This window comes from Corvus moneduloides, chromosome 2 (genome assembly GCF_009650955.1).
Source record: "Corvus moneduloides isolate bCorMon1 chromosome 2, bCorMon1.pri, whole genome shotgun sequence".
NCBI lineage: Eukaryota > Metazoa > Chordata > Aves > Passeriformes > Corvidae > Corvus > Corvus moneduloides.
The window spans coordinates 11,143,360-11,163,323 of NC_045477.1; the positions used below are offsets into that span (position 1 = coordinate 11,143,360).

Consider the following 19,964-nt stretch of genomic DNA (forward strand, 5'->3'; position numbering starts at 1 on the left):
AGTGTCCATGCCTGTGCCTCTGCTTGAGTCCCAGATGTTTGGGATGTTCTTTAAGTGAGAGTGCATTGTCAACATGAATCTTTTGGCATTTTCACCACCTCAGACATGGTATTGCACAGTTTGCTTTGAGTTGTCACAAAGCTGACATGCTTATCGAAAATTCCAAATACTTCTGTCATTGGTTCCTTTAGGCTCAGTGTATTCCTCAGCCCCGTTCTGCTGATTTAAGACCAGGTTTAGTTTTTGTTGACACTTAAGTGGATAAAAACACTTCATCAGAAGAAAAATTTAACAGCTGAAAGTCTGCTGTAAGGAGATTCTCATTGTATTTGTGCTGAAACCCAGCAGTGTGATGTGGTTTACCTTGCCTGAAGATGAGTTGCAGTGTAGTGAGTCGCCATCTCTGGGGGTATTTAAAAGATGTGACACTTAGAGACATCCTTCAGTGGTGGAGTTGGTAGCGTTAGGTTATTTATATCATCTTAAGGGTCTTTTCCAACCTAAATGATTCTAAGATTCAATGATAATGCCCTCCTGTGATAAAAAGGTATTTTATTCCAGATCAGAATAGTAAGTGGATTATGATACCACATGGGTTTTTTATGAAATAGTATATTTTTCTGTAAAAAATTACGAGATCAGAAATACAGATGGATTCTGAGGTATAAAGGTTCTTCAGAACCCTCTGTTCAGATGTGACAATCTCCATGGACTCTTCTTTCTTCAGGTGAATTTCAGTGTACTGAAGGTAACTATTTAGTCTGTAGCTTTCATAGGATTACATCTATTACTTTGATTACAGAGTGTATTTATATGCACTAGATTATACCATTAGCTTTTTGAGTTAGCAGTCCTGCTTTTTTTGCCTGTTGTATTTCAGGATGTCTAAGTTAATTCCTTTCTTTCAGAATGATATCTCTAGGCTACAAGAAGCCACTGGAAAGGGATGACCTGTTTGAACTCAATCAAGGTGATTCACCATACAGTGTGTGTCCTAACTTTGAAAAGCAGTGGAGCAAAGAAGTCCAGAAGTCTGCTCCAGGATTAATGGTAGCTATAATTCTGACAACAGGCAATATCCTTTAATAAAGTTGAGTCTAGAAGCTGGAGAAGATTTTAAAAAATCCAACTGTTTATTGAACATCCTACATTTTGTAGGATACAGGGGCCCCTCAGTGTTGGGATCAGTGATCTCTTGTATGGCTGTAGGATTTTTCTACAAATTGTTTAAGTTCAAACTTGCCTCTTAGAAAGACACCTGTTTACATTTCAACATGTCAAGTGATAAAGAATCTACTGTGACTGGTACAGAATGTACAGTGACTTTTACTTGATGATGGATTATCATTTTGTCAGAACTATCTAACTCTCTTCTCTTTGAACTTGTCTGTTTCCCTGTGTCTTTTCTTTGCATCTGTATTTCAGGTAGGTAGAGAAATCCATTATCAGTTTGCTGTCCATCATCACCATGATGATTAGGAAAGTTTGGTTTTTTGTTTTTTTTTTGAGCCCTTTTAAGAATCTTCTCAATTGTTTGAGCTAAATTCAAACTGAAAAAAATTGTTGCTTGACAACTGAAAATATTCTGAAGTAATAGAAGGGTTACTCAGCCTTAAAGTTGCTGTAAGCCTGCTATAAATAAGAAGGCATTTATATTGAAGCTTATCTCTATTTTTTCTGATACATTTTGTTTTGACCTGTGATAATAATTTGAGGATTAAGTATATTGTAATTATATTCGTGGATGATAGGGGCAACCTTAGGAATTGCATTTATCCTTTCCTGAATAACTACTAGCCAGGCTAAATAAAACCAGGCTTAATTTCTTACCCCAAAGCTTTTCTTTTATCTGTAGGAAATGTTCTGTTTCAGATAATAGTACCCTGATGGCTTTAGATGGACACTCTAATATTACATATTTTATATTGTAAATGTGGGTGAAGTTCAAAAATATTTTTTCTCTTAATTCTCTCTGTATTTTTGTAATCTTTCTGTCTTCTTGCGTCCAAAAAGTGCTATTTAAGAAAACAAGTTTCCACAAACCATCTTTGATTTTGCCATTATGGCACACATTTAAATATTTATTGATTAAAGTTTCATTTCTGAAAGTTACAGCTGACATTCTGGATTTTAGGAGTCCTCAAGTAATGAAGTAAGTTTTTAATGTGTTTCATTTTATGTTCAAAGAACAATATTAATAATAAACCTAAAGGGTTACCAGTATCTAAACCTCCCTCCCCATGATTAGCTAAAAATGATCTAATGAAGGAAAGCTCAAAGAGATCAGGAATTTCGTAGCTAAAGAACTGAGACAAAATTAGTAAAAGTTCCACAATATTGTTTGTAAGTATTTAATATACAAATATAAAATCAAATGCTAAGAAAAACAGACTAAAAACTATACTTAACTTTCCTTCTGTTTTGTCAATTTTTTTTCCCTCTCCACTTTTAAAAAACTTACATAAATACATAACATTTAATGACGTTTAATGGGAAACTGAAATGACTCTGTTATCGTGTTGCTGGTACCGTGAGGTTGATAGAAGTGGTTTTTAGAAATTGTGCTTACCACAGACATGTTAAGAGATGGTCAAATACTTGAGTGATTATAAAGAAAAGAGTTAATGAGCAGAATTATTGTTTACCTCCAAAATATGTACTGAATCATTGTAATCCTGATCAAAATGGCTAACCATAAAATCTGTTTGAAGACCTCATGGCTGATGGTAATTTAAGATAATCTTTTACTAAAAAAAAGTCAGAATTTTCCTACAGATTTTTTTTCCTTTTTGCTCTCATGGTTGGTAGTTACAGTGTTTCTAAGTACAAATACCTATTTTTTTTTTCTTTCATTAAATTATTTTCTTTTATTCTTCATTCGTACTCCATTGTCAAAGAAGTCAGCAATAGCACATGCATGTTGAGATTTGTATTTGAGAATTGCTTCTGAGCCAACAGATTGGTAAACACAGGTAAAACCTGCCATTTTTAACATCAAATTTTGTTATCTTTCACCATATCTGGACCCAAAGTAGACTCAATTAAACAAGTTGCCAGTGTCTTGGTTTATGAAATGTTTATTGTTGGTAGTTGATTTAATGGATGGAATTTAAACTTAATTTTCTTTTATTTTCAGAGCAGTGATAGTGGCCAGTGAAACCCAGCCTAGCTCATATGGGAGTGGCTGTGGCTATGCTATTGCCTGTTTTTTGTAGTTCCCTCACAAACTCTTCCCCATCAGTTATACCATCAGAACAACATCCTTACTGCAGTCAAAATCAAGACTGCAGTTGTTGGCCTGATCTACAAAAAGGTAATCATGTGTCCTTCTCTTTCAAAACAAAACCTAAAATACATACAGTGTAAAAAGACAACATGCTTACTTAGCCTGATCAAAACACAGGATGTTACACACTGGTGACAGACTAACAGACTGACACTGTATTTTGATGATGATTTATTTTTAATAATTTTGAATTTCAGCAGAATTTCTCTTGTAAGACTGTAATCCTGAAATTACACACTTTTTGTCAGCCACCTGTGCAGACATAATATTGGAAATACATGTAGAAACTAAACTCTTTCTATTTTGATTATGGGTTAATTTCCCAAATTTACCGAATGACATGGGAAAACTGTTTGGGTTGGATGTCTGGGAAAAAGTAAGGATATGCAGGATCACTGTTTTTACTATGTAGTAGTAGTGAATATGAGAACCTGAATTTTGCCACACTGTCTTCTTCAAAGGTTACAGTTTCCCCTGATTTTAGTGAAATTGCTTTTGAGTTCAATACCCAGTAGTTTCATTGTTTTTCAGATGTCTAAAAGACGACTAACCACTGTGGAAATCTATCTATAACTTATCCCACCTTTAATAAGATATGCTGAGGCAGAAGCATTATTAGGTACAGGAAATGCAAGTGCTAATAACATAGAAGTAAAAGTAGTTGTGTGATCTATAAAAAATATTTACTATCATCTTAATATGTAGCACATAATGTGATAAAGAGTTGCAAGTCTGTTTCAACCGGTTCAGCTTTGCTCTAATTAATTGTTGTCCTTTTAGCAATCAAGGTTTTTGATTTTTGTGGCCTCTGTATTTTCTGGTTGCAGGCCTTTACTCTAGCAAGTTCCTCATGACAGCAATATACAACTGGGAAGATTGTTAACCTGATGTCAGCAGCTGCTCAGCAGCTCCTGGAGCTTGCCATCAGTGTGAACCTGTTGTGGTGAGCACCTTTTCAGATCATCATGGCTGTTGTCTTCCTCTGGAAAGAGCTCAGCCCCTCAGTCCTAGCAGGTGTTGCACAGTTGCTTTTGGCTATACCTATAAATGCACTCATTGCAGCCAAAGTAAGAAGACTGAAGGTGAGCTACTTAAATACATATCACAAGGAGAGGCTAAGTTGTCATAATACAGGAGTGAAGGGGGAGGTCAATTATCCATTTATTAGAATAGTGTTGTTGCATCTAAGCTAAACTCCAAGCAAATAAACAATGCCAAGCTGCAGCTCTTTCTCCAGGAGGGAAGAAGCGTAACTGCAGAAGTGGAGCCCTATGTTTGATAGCTAATCTAGTATGTAGGTTGGATACCTACAATTTTCATTATCCTGAAACAATACTTTTGTATTAATAAAAATCACTGTATGACTCGATTTAGGAAACAGCTGTGGTTTTGGATGTGAGCTAATTCCATTCAGTAAGGGATTTTGTAGGATTATGCTTCTCTTCCAGTTTTCCTATTCAGGCTAAGATGCTCACTAAAATGTAGCACATTCTCCTGAGATTACAGGAATTCCCCTGGAGGTACTGTGTGTGTAGTGACTTCTTTTCTGCTCCTCTGATGCTACAGATCTCTTGACACTCTATTGCCTGTTACCATGACAATTTCCACTGGAAAAAAATACTACAACCCCAAATTTTGCATTGCTATCAAGGCAATTAGTTGTCTTATTCTACCTTTGATGGTGTAACACACAGTGAAGAATCTGGGTTTCCATTAATTCTTTTGTAAGGCTGTGACTGTTTAGGGACATTGAAAAAACACCAAAAACCTCTCTCACATCTTCTGCAGGTGAGGTGCAGCAACTACATATGCACTTAGATCCCTACTGTGATATGAGAGAGAGAAGAAATACAAAGGACTAAAAGTTTTCAACTTCCTGTCGTATATGAATAAGCCTCAAAACACTAAAGAGGATGGTAATGACTATTTTAGAAATGTGAGATGCAGAAGTGCCTAAGTGTAGTGTAGGAGTGAGAATTTCTCTCTTAATTTGGTTCTTTAAGTAACGATGTATTAATAACAGAGGAAAGCTTTATACTAAATCCTGTATATATACATATATCTGTTGTATATATACATATACAGTGTTTTATATTGTATAGTATTACATATATATTCATGTGTGTGTATTTAGTGTTACACTAAATTGTTATTGAGTCTGTATTTACCTGCTTAGAGATTTTGAAGATTAAAACCATATTATATTTCCTGAACACCCTGGGAACTTGAAGCCTATTAAGATTTAAATTTAGTGTAAAGGAAAAAAAAAAAGGAACAAAAATTGAAATGTGCTCTTTATGATATTTGAGGGTAAAATATTTATTTTAATGCATTTAATCCTTTGTGCTGTCTAATGATTTTTTTAAAATACTAAATATGTATCTGAAACTGCTGTAATTGTAGTATTAGTGTGTTTTTCATCAAGGTAAAAATAGCATTAAAGGTATTTATTGCCTCCAGTACACTGCATGTTTTGCTTTCCAAATACATTTGTTCATTGAAAAATTAAAACATTGCTGTCCTTTAACCAGAAAAGCCAAATGAAGTATTTGGATCAACAAGTCAAGCTACTAATTGAAATACTACATGGAATAAAGGTAATGCCACAACTAATAAGAGGTTTGGTTGTAAAGCTATTATTATTATATTATTACTATTATATATTATTATAAAGATATGGAAGTTATTTTAAAAACTAAGGTTTTATGAGTAATATTTCAGCTGAAAATAATAAAAGTTTAAAGAGAAAGTGTTTTAACATAATGTGCTTAAAGTGTTTTTGGAAAATATTTACTGGTTTAATATGATTTGAAAAGCTTACTAGCCATGATGCATGAATTTTACTACCACATTTTAATGAGAATGTAAAATATGTTAATAGATGTTCGGAAACCTTTAGCAAAGCGAGATTGTAGCATAGAAGTAAAGCACTTTTAAAAGTTTTCTTACTTTTGTTATTTTGCCGGTTTTGAAACCAGCTCGTCCTTTGTGATACGTAAGGGACACACTGAAATCTGAAGAATTAAGAGTGACTAGAGTACAACCTAATTTAGAGTTATATCAGGTCTTTCTTTCATTTGTAAAACATTCAGATTTTTGTAGTTTGGCATTGCTGAATACTTGAAAATGACACTTGGATATTAAGTTAATTTCTGAAACAGAGTCACTGCTTTTTTGTTGCATTAAAATGTGCTTATTTGATTATCTAGATCCTGAAACTTCACGCATGGGAACCTGCCTATCAAAGGAAGGTCATGAGGATTACAGAACATGAGGTGGATGTTTTGAAGTCATCTGGCTATCTGACAACTTACTCCATGCTGACCTTGATGTGTATTCCTTTTATGGTTGGTTTTTAAAATTTATTTAAATTTTAAATTTATTTCTATTTAAATTTATTGTAATTTAAATTTATGAATTTCTGCTGGACTGTTTCTTATGTTCCCTGTTGCTTTAGCAGCTCGCAGAGTCACAAGTGTTGCCTCGCAGTACCTCAAAACAATAAATTTCTCAACACAATGTATTTGAATTTTCCGGTTCTAATGCTATGTGTATGACTAGAGAAGAAGGAGAAAGATTATGAATTGACCTGTGTTAGAAAGTCAGAAACCAAACCCAAAGCTCCTGAACCTCATGCCCTGCTTTAATCACACTGTTTCTTTTGCATAAAAATCAGCTACCTTCTTTATACTCCTTTTTCAGGTTTTTGGGGAGTGCATTTTCCATCTGTATTTTTTAGCTATCCCTTTTTAAACACTGAACTCTAAATACATGAAAGCTTTGCTTAAAGAAGGAACTCTTAAAGGTGCATGAACAGGCCGTCCCCATGTGCTAAAAGATGAGCTGAACAGACAGCTTTGGCTGGAACTTGAGGGAAAAAAAGAGAGTTTAAGACCTTTGGAAGAAGACTCAGGCAACTTATGAGGACTGCAAGGATGTCATTAGGGAGGGAGAAAATTAGAAGGGCCAAGATCCAACTAGAACTTAATCTGGCTACTGCTGTAAAAGACATAAAAATATTTCTATAAATACATCAACAGCAAAAGGGGAGCTAAAGAGAATCTCCATCCTTTGTTGAATGGGAAGGATACACAGTGACAAAGGCTAAGGGAAAGACTGAGGCACTTAATGCCCTCTATTCCTCGATCTCAGTAGTGTAAGACCAGTTGTTCTCTGGAAAACAAAAATGGTATCTGTGTATAAATTTTAGTTTCAATGTAATTTTGCTTCTTAATATATCTTTTTCATTTTTTTATTTAAAAGGTTTCACTGGCTACATTTGGAGTCTTATCTAGACAAAGAGAATGTTTTAACAGCAACTAAAGTGTTCATATCTATTTCTTTATTCAACATTTTGCGACAGCCTTTGTTTGATTTACCATCTGTGATCTCTGCTGTAGCTCAGGTAAACCTATTATGAACAAGTGCTATAAAAGGCTCATTTTGTACTCTGTCGTATTTCAGCCATTTCTACGAGTGATTAAGTAGCTTAATTATTTTAAGTTACATTTTATTGAGGTGAAACTGCACAATTTTTTATGGAATGCAAAGCATGAAGGCTGTTTAAAGGATGTCTCTCAGTCTTCTAAGTAGAAGGAAAATTGGGTAGCACACCTAATTGAGCTTTCTGTCTCTCACTTTTCTTCCTTCAGTGGGCTGGACTCAGCTTCTGCTCCTACTCTCTCAACCTCTCTTCTTCATAGTCCACAGAAGATAAAGCATGAACACTTTGGGCTGCACAAGCCTAAATCACTCAGCCACTCTTAGATATTGGAGCCCTTGGTACCAGGTAGGGGAGACCTGTGGTGGACTCTGCAAACGGTTTTTGTCAAGTCACCACTGAAGGAAGTGGAGAAAAAAGGACAGAGCTTCTGAGGATCCCATTTCAGCATCCTTCAGGCCTAATGGTACAGTAGTAGGGTTGCCACCTGAGTTGGGAACTCGTAGATTTTAACCTTCTTGTATGGGTATATCGTACAAGCTCATGAATGTACTCACAGCAAAATGTTGTCTTTCTTCAATCTGTGAAGAAACATTTATCATTCACTATTTCTTAACAAAAAAAAAAGCTAAAACACAGGTTTATGAAAACAAGCCAATTGAGTCAAAACTACACAGCAGTAGATCCTCAGGGAAAAAATACACTTACTGATCACTTTAGATTGTTTAATACTTTAAGGAAAATATTTTTTAAACACCTAAACACCTTTTTTGTCTGGCTTCAAATAAAACAAGGAATATGTTTTTCCATATTATCTAAAACCTTAAAAATAATATTTAAACATTTAGGGAGCCCATGCATGTTATAAATACTTATATATATGTATGTGTGTGTGTGTGTGTATATATGTACGTGTGTTCATTTTGTAGGCCAAAGTTTCTCTGAGCTGTTGAGAGGATTTTCTGTTTGGTGAGGATCTTAACCCTGAGGATGTCACTACAAACTACAGTGGAAGTAAGCAGTAGTTATTAATTTTTAATTAGTCTTGATTTTACGTGGAAGATCATTAAGAAATGCAACTGAGGGGATGGATAAACAACTCTTTGCTCTATTTTCTTTACTGCAACAGATCATCCTGTTGGTTTTATTGGTGCTTCTTTCCACTGGGAAAAAAATGGCTTACCAATCCTGAAAAAGTAAGATATTTGTTATTTATTTTTATGAGCTCCTTTGGCAGAATGTGATGTCTGTAGAGATTTTGATCAGCTTTGATGTGTTCTGATTCAGAGTAGTTCATGATGACACATAGCAAAAAGAACATGAAGTATTGTTTCTGAAGTATCCCATGTGATCAGTGTGCTCTGGAAAGTCTATGCAACAAATTTTTAACTTGTCAATTTTCCTGAATTGCATTTTGGAAAGAATTAATTGGGAAGATACCCTTTTGTTGGTGTAGCATTTTGTATTGCCTGCAAGTAGGCTAAGGTAGCTTATGCAGCCTTGCACTGAATACTAATCTTAAAATTGGGCCATGGCTTCCTTTGGAGAAAACTAACTAGCAAGAAGTTTGCTTTTCTCACAGTGGTCTTTCTTACCTGAAACCACCCCTCATTTCGTTTGTCATTTCTTAACAAGGGTTTTCTTAGGTGTCAATTCAGGTATGTTTAAACTGCTGTGCAATGAACACTTTGGAGGGTTAGTAAGGAAATGATATAGCCAGGTCCAGGGGTATAATGGAGAACCTGTTTGATAAGCTCTGTACAGCTGTTAAATTTTAGTAAGGCAGCTGAACAGGTTAAAACCTACCCAGTATAACCCTCTCACTACACTGTTTACACTGGTCCTCTCAGGGGTGGGGGAAACTTTCCATAACGTAACAGTGAGCATCCATATCTCAACCACCACAGCCTGCAATTTAGGGGCCAGGAATGAGCTGCCTTCAGCAGCCTCTAACCTGCAGACAAATAAGTTTATCCTTGAAGTCCTTATTGTAGTTCTTGAAATGGTACATGGTCAAAAGATGTGCAAACTGAAATACTAATGTCTCATAATTCCACGGGTAATACAGTCTTTCTCTCTTACAGTGACCATAATGGAGTATTTGCAGAGAGGATAACTAATTTGTCTTCTCAATATTTCCAGCTTGAGTGTCAGCATTTCTAAAGGCTCATAAGTTGCTGTTGTAGGACAGGTCGGATCTGGAAAGTCATCTTTTCTTTCTTCTTGGAGAAATGGAGAAACTTGAAGGAACAGTTCAGAGAGGAGTAAGATTGTCTGTCCATGTTCCCCTGCCCTTCCCACTCCACAATACCCCAGTTAAGCAGAACTAATGAACAGATTTTCAGAGGGCATGTAGCTTAATGTAAGAAAATATTTGGGAGCATTTCCAGCTATCATTCCTATCCTGCAATCTTATATTCTAAAGCTGACATGTTCCACATCATGTTATGTAAAAATACAGACCATCAAACTGTATTTTGATGTCTATTTAATACAGACCCAGTTTCCTGCGTATAGATATTACAATGGATGCATGTTTGTCACTGTGATCTTTCCCTGGAAAACTTTGCTCTATATGTGCCCCAGCACTGTCAGTTTTATTTAAAGTCATATGTGCTTTTATGATAATGATAGGCTAGCTGTTATGGTGTAATATTCAGCAGAGTGTTTTTATTACCTGACTTAATAAAAATTTTAACAATGCTCAAATCATTCGTGACAAATTTTAATAGTGCTCAGGTTTGGAAGGAATTACTGGTTACATTGGGGCAAAGCTGGAATTTCAAATTTATTTTTAAATGCTGTTTCTTATGTTCAGAAAGCCCAAGTAAACCAAATTATTTCCAGTTCTTTTTAGGGTTCAGTGGCCTATGTTTCTCAGCCGGCCTGGATTCACAATGACAGTTTACAGGAAAATACTGTCTTTGGTTCCAATCTAAACAGGCCATACTACAAACTTGTTTTAGAGTCTTGTGCTTTACTGCCAGATTTGGAACAGTTACTGAATGGAAATTGAACAGAGATTGGAGAAAGGGTGAGAATTTGAGGTGTCAGAAATTGTACAGTAAGATAAGCTATGGCTTCTATGGTTTTATGATTATCTGTTTGGTAATTGACACTGATGACTAATGTTTAGCCAAGTACATCCTGCTGATCTCCTTACTTAGGTTACTTACTTGGAACTTAAATTCTGATTGAATTCTGAACTCTTAATAATCCTGAACTCTTAATAATTTTGGAATAATTTTGGCTTTTTTCTATATAGAAGTTCACATCTGCCCTGTCCTGTTCTCCAGGGGTTTCCTCTATGCTGTAAAAATGCCTGTATGACTGTAAATAAAAGTTATTTTTTCATTTTCCAAAGTAACCTTGCATTTGCCCATTTTGGTATGGGAATAATCAACAGGGCCCAAGCTTTGCTCTAATTACTTGAAAATACAACTGTTACCTTTCTATTTTCATATGTAGTATAAAATCCACTTTGATTATCTGAGAAAATTAATGCCAAGACTGAGTATTATACACAGGTCTCCTTTAGGTCTTCTTCTTATTTCCTATTTAAATATGGATTGTTTTGCCTTTCTTTTCTTAGGGTGTCAATATAAGTGGAGGGCAGAAGCAGAGAGTGAGCCTTGCTAGAGCTGTGTACAGCAATGCTGACTTGTATCTCCTGGAAGACCCCCTGTCTGCTGTAGATGTACATGTTGGAAAACATCTTTTTGAGAAGCTAATTGGCCCTTCAGGTCTCCTAAAAAGCAAGGTAACATAGGATGGCTTCCTTTCAAATTGGGGATGGACTGCTTTTTACAGTCGTTCTGCAAAAGCTCATCTCTTACCTAACAGGTTGATGACAATTATTCCGAATAAAGAGGCTAAACAAAAAGCAGTACAGGGTACAGCCAGTACAGGTTATAGCATAAAAGGCTTCTTGTTGAACAAAGAAGTTCCTAAGAGAAAGTGGAATCTGAAGGAATAAATTCTCCCATTTAAAAACCATTCATGTGGGAAGGTAAGATTTGTTAAAATCTCAATGTTATGAATTAGTACAGATTATTCCCACTGCTGCTTCAAAACACATATATTAACATGAAATACCTACTATTGGGTCAACATTACTTACTTCACAGTTGTCTTTTCCTCTCTCCTTTCTCCCTGTTCTTAATTTGCCTGCTCCATGGCTTGTAAGTATCTGGCAGAAGCAAGAACTTCAGTAATGGTAGACTTGTAAGCAGATTTTAATATTGGGACTGTCAAACTGCATGTAATATATTAAAAGCTGGAGTATCTAAGTCTTTTCTTTACAACCTATTCTGAGCCATTCCTGAGTAGGGAACAGGTAAGAAACATTAAACATTAAGGAACAGGTAAGTACAAGTAATAGTAAGTAGCTATAAGCTTATAGTTTGACATTACAATCAGCAATTAAAGGACTGATCTAGTAAAGTAAGCAATAATAATAATAATGATAAAGTAGACAAATAGAGCAAAGTCACAGAAGAATTCCGTTATATTATTCGAGCTATCATAACAGAATATCTACTTCTAGTAAATGTTTATATTAAATGGCAAAATAGAAAATGTTGTGTTTCAGACTCGTGTATCCGTGACCCATAACCTCACTCTCCTACCTCACACTGATCTAATAACAGTGATGGAAGAGGGCAGAATAAGTCAAATGGGAACCTACCAAGAACTCATTTCAAGGAGAGCTAATTTTGCTGAGCTTGTTCAAGTCTTCAGTGCAGAGCATACAAGTGGAGAGACAAACTCAGTGGAAGGTGAGAAAATTTGAATACTGTGTTTGCTTAGTATTTTACTTTTCCTTCCAGCTTCTCCTTTCCTGGAAATGAGTAAAAGAATTGCTGGAAAATTTCGAGCATTCCTTTCTACATTCTGCTACAGAATTATAGGCTATAAGCTGAAAAAGAAAACCCTTTTCAATTTTGGCTTCTTGTACTGTATGTATCTACTCATGGTATATGAATGCTGAAAGTACTTTTTTGGTTTTTTTTTCCATTGTAGTGAGTTCTTCAAAGGAAGAGGGTCAGCTGGGCAGGAGTCTGCAACAAAAAGGGCTGCTGAAACACAAAGAGCAGGTATTAAAAAGCCCCGAGCCGCTGCTTAACTGATGCAATGCTAGGACAACCCCAAGTGCTGAAGGCTGTGCCACCATGCTTTGCTGTGGAAACGTGGGTTCAGCCTGAGTGCACATTAGCAGCTGGCTGGAACATGTTGTGTCTGGAACTCATCTTCTGGATTCCCTTTATACCAAAGAAATCCAGTGAATGTGCCACATTCTAGGGGTTCAGTTCATGGCTTGCTTCACTGTGCAAACCAAAGTATGTTAAGCAGGAAAAATTTATGTGATTTCATAGTATCCTTTTTTTCTTAGCAATAAATGCGTGTATTTTTTGATGATTCATAAGAAGATATGAAAGTGCTTCTTGTTTGCAGCTCTTCCCCTGATCAGTGGAAAATATTCACTAACAATAGAGAGAAAGTTGCTGCTGGTGGTGTAAGTATCACTGAAAGAAAAGCTTGGACATTTGTTTTCATAAAAATGTCTTCTTTTGCAGTTGCAGTTTTTTGTTTCTTACATCTCTCTACTGAATTTAAAATAATACCTTACAGGTTTTTACTAAATTTTAAGTGTGTTGTCCAAGACCTTCTATTTTGATGATGTGCTACTGGCTATAATTTTCTATTATATCGTAGTCCATCTAGTTTTGCATATCTGAGAAAGAAGAATATGAAAAAAGCTTTTACCACTGTTGGAAAAACATTCTGTCTTAGGAATTTTAAATAGTTTTGTGCTAGAGCACAGACTAGAAAATTTGCATGGTAATAGTGCTGCAGGATTGTCTTGTTAGAAGCACACTTTCTGCAGTCTCCTTTAAAAAAATCTGCCACTTGCAAGAGAGATGGAAAAGAGCAAGTGAAACAGTGTAGAGAAGGTCAAAACTTCTGGGAGGCTATAGTTTAATTGAAATAAGAGCAGTGGGGTGGAGAGGTGAAGAAAGTATGAATTTCTAGCAAGGTGGTAGAAATAGATGCTTGGAAAAAAGTGAGTTTACAGAAGAGACAGAACAGTTTGTGCCAACTACAACTCATTTCACTCCAGACCTTGTAATGAAATCCATGAACCTGCTTCTACCTGTTCTGCCTTTTAAGCGGCCTAGCTCAGTTTGACCCCATTAGTCCTTATCTGCTCCAAGAATGGGAACTGTCTTCTGCTGACACTAATTTCCTTGGCTCCAGTAGCCCAGAGTGGTAGTTCTAAAGTTTCTGCTCCTGTTGATAGGGTAAGATCTGCTTCATACAGCCAGGAATTGCACACTTGGTTGGCTCATTGGTTGGGCTTTTTTAATTTTCTTTTTCTTTGTTTCTTTTGTATAATCTATGTATATGGAAGTCTGACACTGGAAGCAAGCAAGATTGTCTATGTATCATTAAAGAACATTCTAGTGGGGGAGAGGAAACCTTTTCACCAGCACAATTTTATATATCTAATTTATCACATTTAATTAAGAAATTCTTTAGATTGATGCTGAATTTAATATATCCAGTTCCCATTATATAATGTGTATTTGCTTTCAACAATGGTAATTATTTTACAAGTAACTCCTTTTTCTTTTTTTCTTTTTAGATGAAAATGTCACTTGTTTTGAAATACTTGCAAGCCTTCGACTGGTGCTGGATGTGGCTGACCATAGCTGCTTATATAGGCCAGAATGCACTGGCCATTGGCCAAAATCATGGCTTAGCAGCTGGACTGTAGAAACAGCACAAGTTAGTGATTTCACCGAATGGAAACAATCACAGAACTATGAACTTGGTATCTATGGGCTCCTGGGATTCATTCAAGGCAAGGATGAGCATATATGACTGTTTTCTCACCATATGCCAAGTTTAATCTGCCTAAATGTTTTGGTGAAGAAATAATGCTGGTTGTTTTAGGGCGTGCAACACAGTATAATAGACCTGGGAAGAGCATGTATATACAGCCAGGTAGAGAAAATAATGTTTAATTTAATGATACTTTGGGAATTCTGGGAGCATCCAAGTGTAATGTAATGAAGTTCTGTTGGCATCTCATTGAGAGGGGAAGCAGCATTGATACATAGTGGTATGTTTGCAGGAGAGAATGGCAGGAAAAACATTCTTATCAAGTAGTAAGATGTATCAACAAAATGCAAATACGTACATTTGTAAAACTGAGAGAGGAAGTGCACCTGTTGGACTGCTGACTGTGGTCGAGAACAGGGACAGAAACATGCTCCATCCCCTTTCCCACCCCAGCCTTTCATCCTGTCTTTCAATTTTTCCCTTCCCAAGGGCTTCTGGTTTGCTGTGGTGCCTGTGTGCTCACCAGGAGCTCCCTGTCTGCTTCCTGGGCCTTGCATCACCAGCTCTTGGACAACGTCTTGCACCTTCCTCTTCAGCGGTTTGAAACCAACCCAGCTGGGCAGATCATCAGTAGATTCACAAAGGTAAAACTTATGTGTATTTTCAGTTTTATCAAAATGAAGCTTGAGTGACTCAGTTGTAATTTATTACTATTAGAAAATCTCCAGGCTTCTTGAAAGGAAATTTGAATACTTCCTGAATATATCCTGTAATGCTTGGTAAACTTTAAAAACCTATGTGTTTCTTTTCATACCTTGCTTTTCCTCTGGAAGATACAATATGGATATAGATCCCAGCAATAAATCTGATGAGGTTACATGAAGAAGTGAGGTGTATACAATAGTGAAAGTTAAAAGTTGAAGGGTAACCCTAAAACAGCATAGGAATGATTTTTTCAGTGCATCAGTTATGCTACTGAAAAACCAAAAAGTAATGTTTCAGAAAGACTAATGGCCGCATCTCTGTTTCTTGATGCTCAGAGTATGGTCTGTGATTAAAGAGCATAAAGATTCTTAAAATCACAATATAGAGGAAGGAAGAGAGTGCCTGGATTCAGTCTCTGCTGAGGAGTTGAAATACAGACATCATTACATTGAAGAAATAAAGGCTGACTTGCATCTCAAAAAGACACAGGATATTTTAACTTGAAAGTTACATTGAAGTCTTGATTGTTACCTACCTCTTGTGGTACAGCACATTTTCAATAGAATTTGGAGATAATGTTACTTTATTTTAACCTTGCCAGTAATTTATATACTGCACTTATGTCATCATTACAATGTTGGTGTGTCCCGAGAGACAGTAGGGTTTTTTTCTATACTGTTTGTGAATACTTTTTTTCTGTGTAGACACTTTCAGCTTATTCCATATTGAAAATTTAGAGGGATTACTTACCAGAATCCGTGACTGGAACCTGTCTGTGCTGTTTCACTAGCACTACTACATCACGAGTTCCTGGCAAATCTGACGGCTGGCAGGAGCATCGCAGTCCCCAGTGATCTCCCACTTCAGTGAGACTCTGGCAGGGAGATTGACAATTCGAGCATTTGGCCACCAGGAGAGATTCATTAGGAAAAATAACGATGTTGTGTATGAGAACTTGGTTTGCTTCTACAACAACGTCATCTCAAACAGGTACTTGACAGCAGGTTTGTGTTTGTGACTAAACCTTCTTTTGTGGAGTTCAACAAGTCACTGTTTAGCTTTAGTCAGAGTAAAGCCACTGAGAAACAGAGAAGTGTTTGGACAATACTTTCGGGCACATGGGGGGATTCTTGGGGATGGTCCTGTGCAGTGCCAGGAGTTGGACTCGATGATCCTTGTGGATCCCTTCCAACTCAGCACCGTCCGTGATTCTGAGACAAGAGCAATTTATCCACCACTCTTTGTAATGAATGCATAGATAATGTTTAAGCACTAGGATTTCTTCTTTATCTGCAGAAATTAGCAGGTTTATAGAAAATACGCATATGCTGTCGGGGATGAGACTATTTAAAAAAAAAAACAGAACAAAAAAGACTTTTACCAAGAGGTCATAATCATGGACTACGCTGCATTTCAACTAACAGTTCCTCTTGCCAGTTTATGAACAAATTGAATTTATATTTCAGTAGTTCATGTGGAAGTAACCTGCTGTCTGTACTCACAGGCACCAGGGAGTTCTTGAGACTGAAATCTTGGGTTTAAGGAAATAAAGTCCATTTCCTCACCTTCCTTTGTGATTCAGTGCAGTTACAGTCACAGATGAGCAAAGAGATTCCTGGTCTGTTTTTCAGTCCTACATCTGAATCTTTTTCAGATAGGAGGAGCAGGAAAGCAGTATGAGGAGGGAAGGGAGTTGAGACACATGCATTTTGGTTTTAGTGGTGCTACCAGTTCCAGATATGTCATATTGACCCCCCAGTTAATCTGTAAAATGGGAATAATAGTACTTATCTATTTGTGAAGTGGGTAAATTGCTAATATAATGGTCTCAGAGTTCAATAGGCTATAAAAAAATTGGTGGTTAATTCCATGTTTTCTTTGCCTTGATTTACTACAGGTGCCTCAAGCTGTCAGGCTTGAGTTTCTGGGAAATGTAATGGTGTTCTTTGCTGCATTGTTTGTAGCACTGTCTGGAAATACGGTGAGTTCTTCTACAGTGGGTTTATCAATATCCTATGCTCTAAATATAAGTAATAGCACAAATTCTTGCTGTTAGCACATTGCATAGGAAAAGAGAATTATAATGAAGTCGAGTAGGTGAATATACATGGAGGCAGCAATGACACCACATCCCTTGGGGAGGACAGAGTTTCCCTTTTAATTCCATTAATTCTGGGAAGCTTATGATAAATTACTTTCCAATTTTGAATGTAAATGGAATAATAATTATTAAAACATATTTTAAAATCAAGTTAATGAAAGTAGGTTTGTTTTTTAGTGTTTTGTTAAACCAAAGAAGCAGCATAGTCATGTACAATTATACTTCAAATTTAATACCTTGTTCTTGTTCATTTACTGAATGTTATGTAGGAATGTTTACTTAAAAGTTCAGTAAAATAATTTACTTTGGCATTGCCCTTGCAAAGGTAATATATGAGAACCACATATTTGAAGTGTGTCTTAAGTAAGGTAAGTTTTATTGATGAGTTGCTAGTTAGAATAAATCTCAAGTATTACGTAGACAGAAACTAAGCACCCAATTTTCTTTATTCTTGTGATCCTTAGGAGCCAGTGTTGTCCAGATTCTCACTATGGTAAGAGCTTCAGAACCACTGCTGACAGATATGAATGAATTAAAATTTTGAAAAATATAGAGCCTATTATCTGTCATGGCATATCCACACCCAGCCCAGCTTACAAGAGTTCCATTTGCTGTTCTTCAGATATAGAACAATCTCCTTTATCTCATCCTGTCCTTGGACAGTCACAGTTTTTCACCTTCATCTGTTGTCCGACTGACATGGTTCTTTCTTTAGCTGCAAACTATATTTCCAAAAGGCTGACCTTGAGAATCAGTTTGGCTCACTCTTTTCCTATAGAAGTGGAAATATTTAACCATGGGGGTTTGGAACTAGGTGATCTTTAAGGTCCTTTCTAAACCAGGCCATTCTATGATGATCCTGTCTGCAGAAGCATCCCCAGTGCTTGAAGGTGACAAATTTGGCAGAGCCAATAGATACCTCCATTACAAATCCATTGTTTGCATTGCTGTCTTGCTTTACCTAGGGAGTAGTACAATAATTGTAAACACAACATGAGCCATATATGTGTTTCCTTTCAAAATTTCATACAAATACTGCACACTTGCTGATGATCCTGAGGTAGTTTCCAGTATCTGGAGCTTTTACGTCAATGTAAATTACAAGAACCATTGGGCAGTTTGAAAGCAGACAAGAAGTGCTCAGAGGAACACTGAGATCAGGGATTTTCTAACCATTGGTTCATGTGATGTGCCAAAATGTTCTGTCTATCTTTTGGTTTCTGTGATTAACCATCCAACTTAGGAGCTAAGTTCAGGATAAGTTTTTGAATTAATGTTCTGAATTCTAGTGAGTCAAATTTTTTGTTCCTATTTTTGTATCTATTTCCCCAGGTGATTCAGATTCTAAATGTTTGGGTGCGTAGAGCATGTGAAATGGAGACCAATGCAGTTTCAATTGAAAGAATTTATGAATATGCAACAGTGGATAAAGAGGTGAGCATTCTTCCTGAATACTGAGCATTCATTTTGAATATTTCATTTCTGTGCATAGAAAATGACCAGTTAGATTGACTTTAATATTGGTGAGCGGTAATAGCTCACCAATTGGTAATTGTTAATAAATATTTTCTGGGGTTTGTGGGATTTTTATTTGAGAATAATATGTAGCTTCTTCATTACATTTGTAGTAGTTTTATAGCAGTTTTATTCCTATTTTGACCAGTAAATTTTTTGTCATCCTTCGTAGCAGTGGATTTTGTAGTTAGACTAATGCAGGTGCAGCTCAGGTGAACTCTCTGTGCTGTGCAACCAAGAGGAGCATTTGAAAAAGGGAAGAGAGGAAGAGAGGCCTGTCTGACCCATAACTCTTACCTCATGTGTGGGGCGACATGTCTTTCTAATCACTTTACCTTGGCTATTGTGCTTTTCTGAAAGTAGTGCCCATGTCAAACACAGAGGCATAAAAGCCCTTGGGAGCAGGACTCTTCTATTTCGTCATTCTCTTTTAGTCTTCTGCCAAGTTTATGTTTTAATTCCAGGAACCATGGATATTGTCTAAAAGACCACCAGTGGGCTGGCCTGATAGAGGAATTACAGAGTTGGTCAACTACAAGGCTCAGTATGGGAAGGATCTTGGTTTAGCCCTGAATGGAGTTTCTTTTCAGACACGGAGTAAAGAGAAGGTAATGTATGTAATAAGAAATAAATCAGAGGTATAAAATCCTGTTTCCCAACTTTCTACTTCAAAAATATTTCAGATAAGGAGACTCCAATACTAAATGCAACATCATGTTGAACAGGGAAGATGTTAAGTGGAGAATATAGTAAAGAAAAGACAAATGAGAAAAGGAAAAGTATTTTATAGAAATAAGTAGAAGTTCTTATCCCTGCAGGATACTGAAGTAATGTTTTATGAATTTGGCAGTTCTAAGGAAGAAGATCCAAATTTTAAGTTAAACCTCTTGTCCACTTTGCTGAATGTTTGTGCAGAGAAATAGGGTGCCAGGTTAGTGCTGATCAACACTGGGCTTGGGATCAAGGAACACCAGGTGAGACCTAGTTTTAAGTCATTGGTTTGAGCTGGGGAGTGCTGAACAAAAGGGAGAGGAAAGGGAAAGGATTCCTTCTGAACCAGGCATGGGCTG

At 36.5% G+C, this 19,964-nt stretch overlaps 1 pseudogene; it reads left to right on the top strand.

Moving 5' to 3' along the window:
• The window catches only part of LOC116436611, a 29,566-nt pseudogene that overhangs the window by 2,842 nt on the left and 6,760 nt on the right, over positions 1-19,964 (top strand).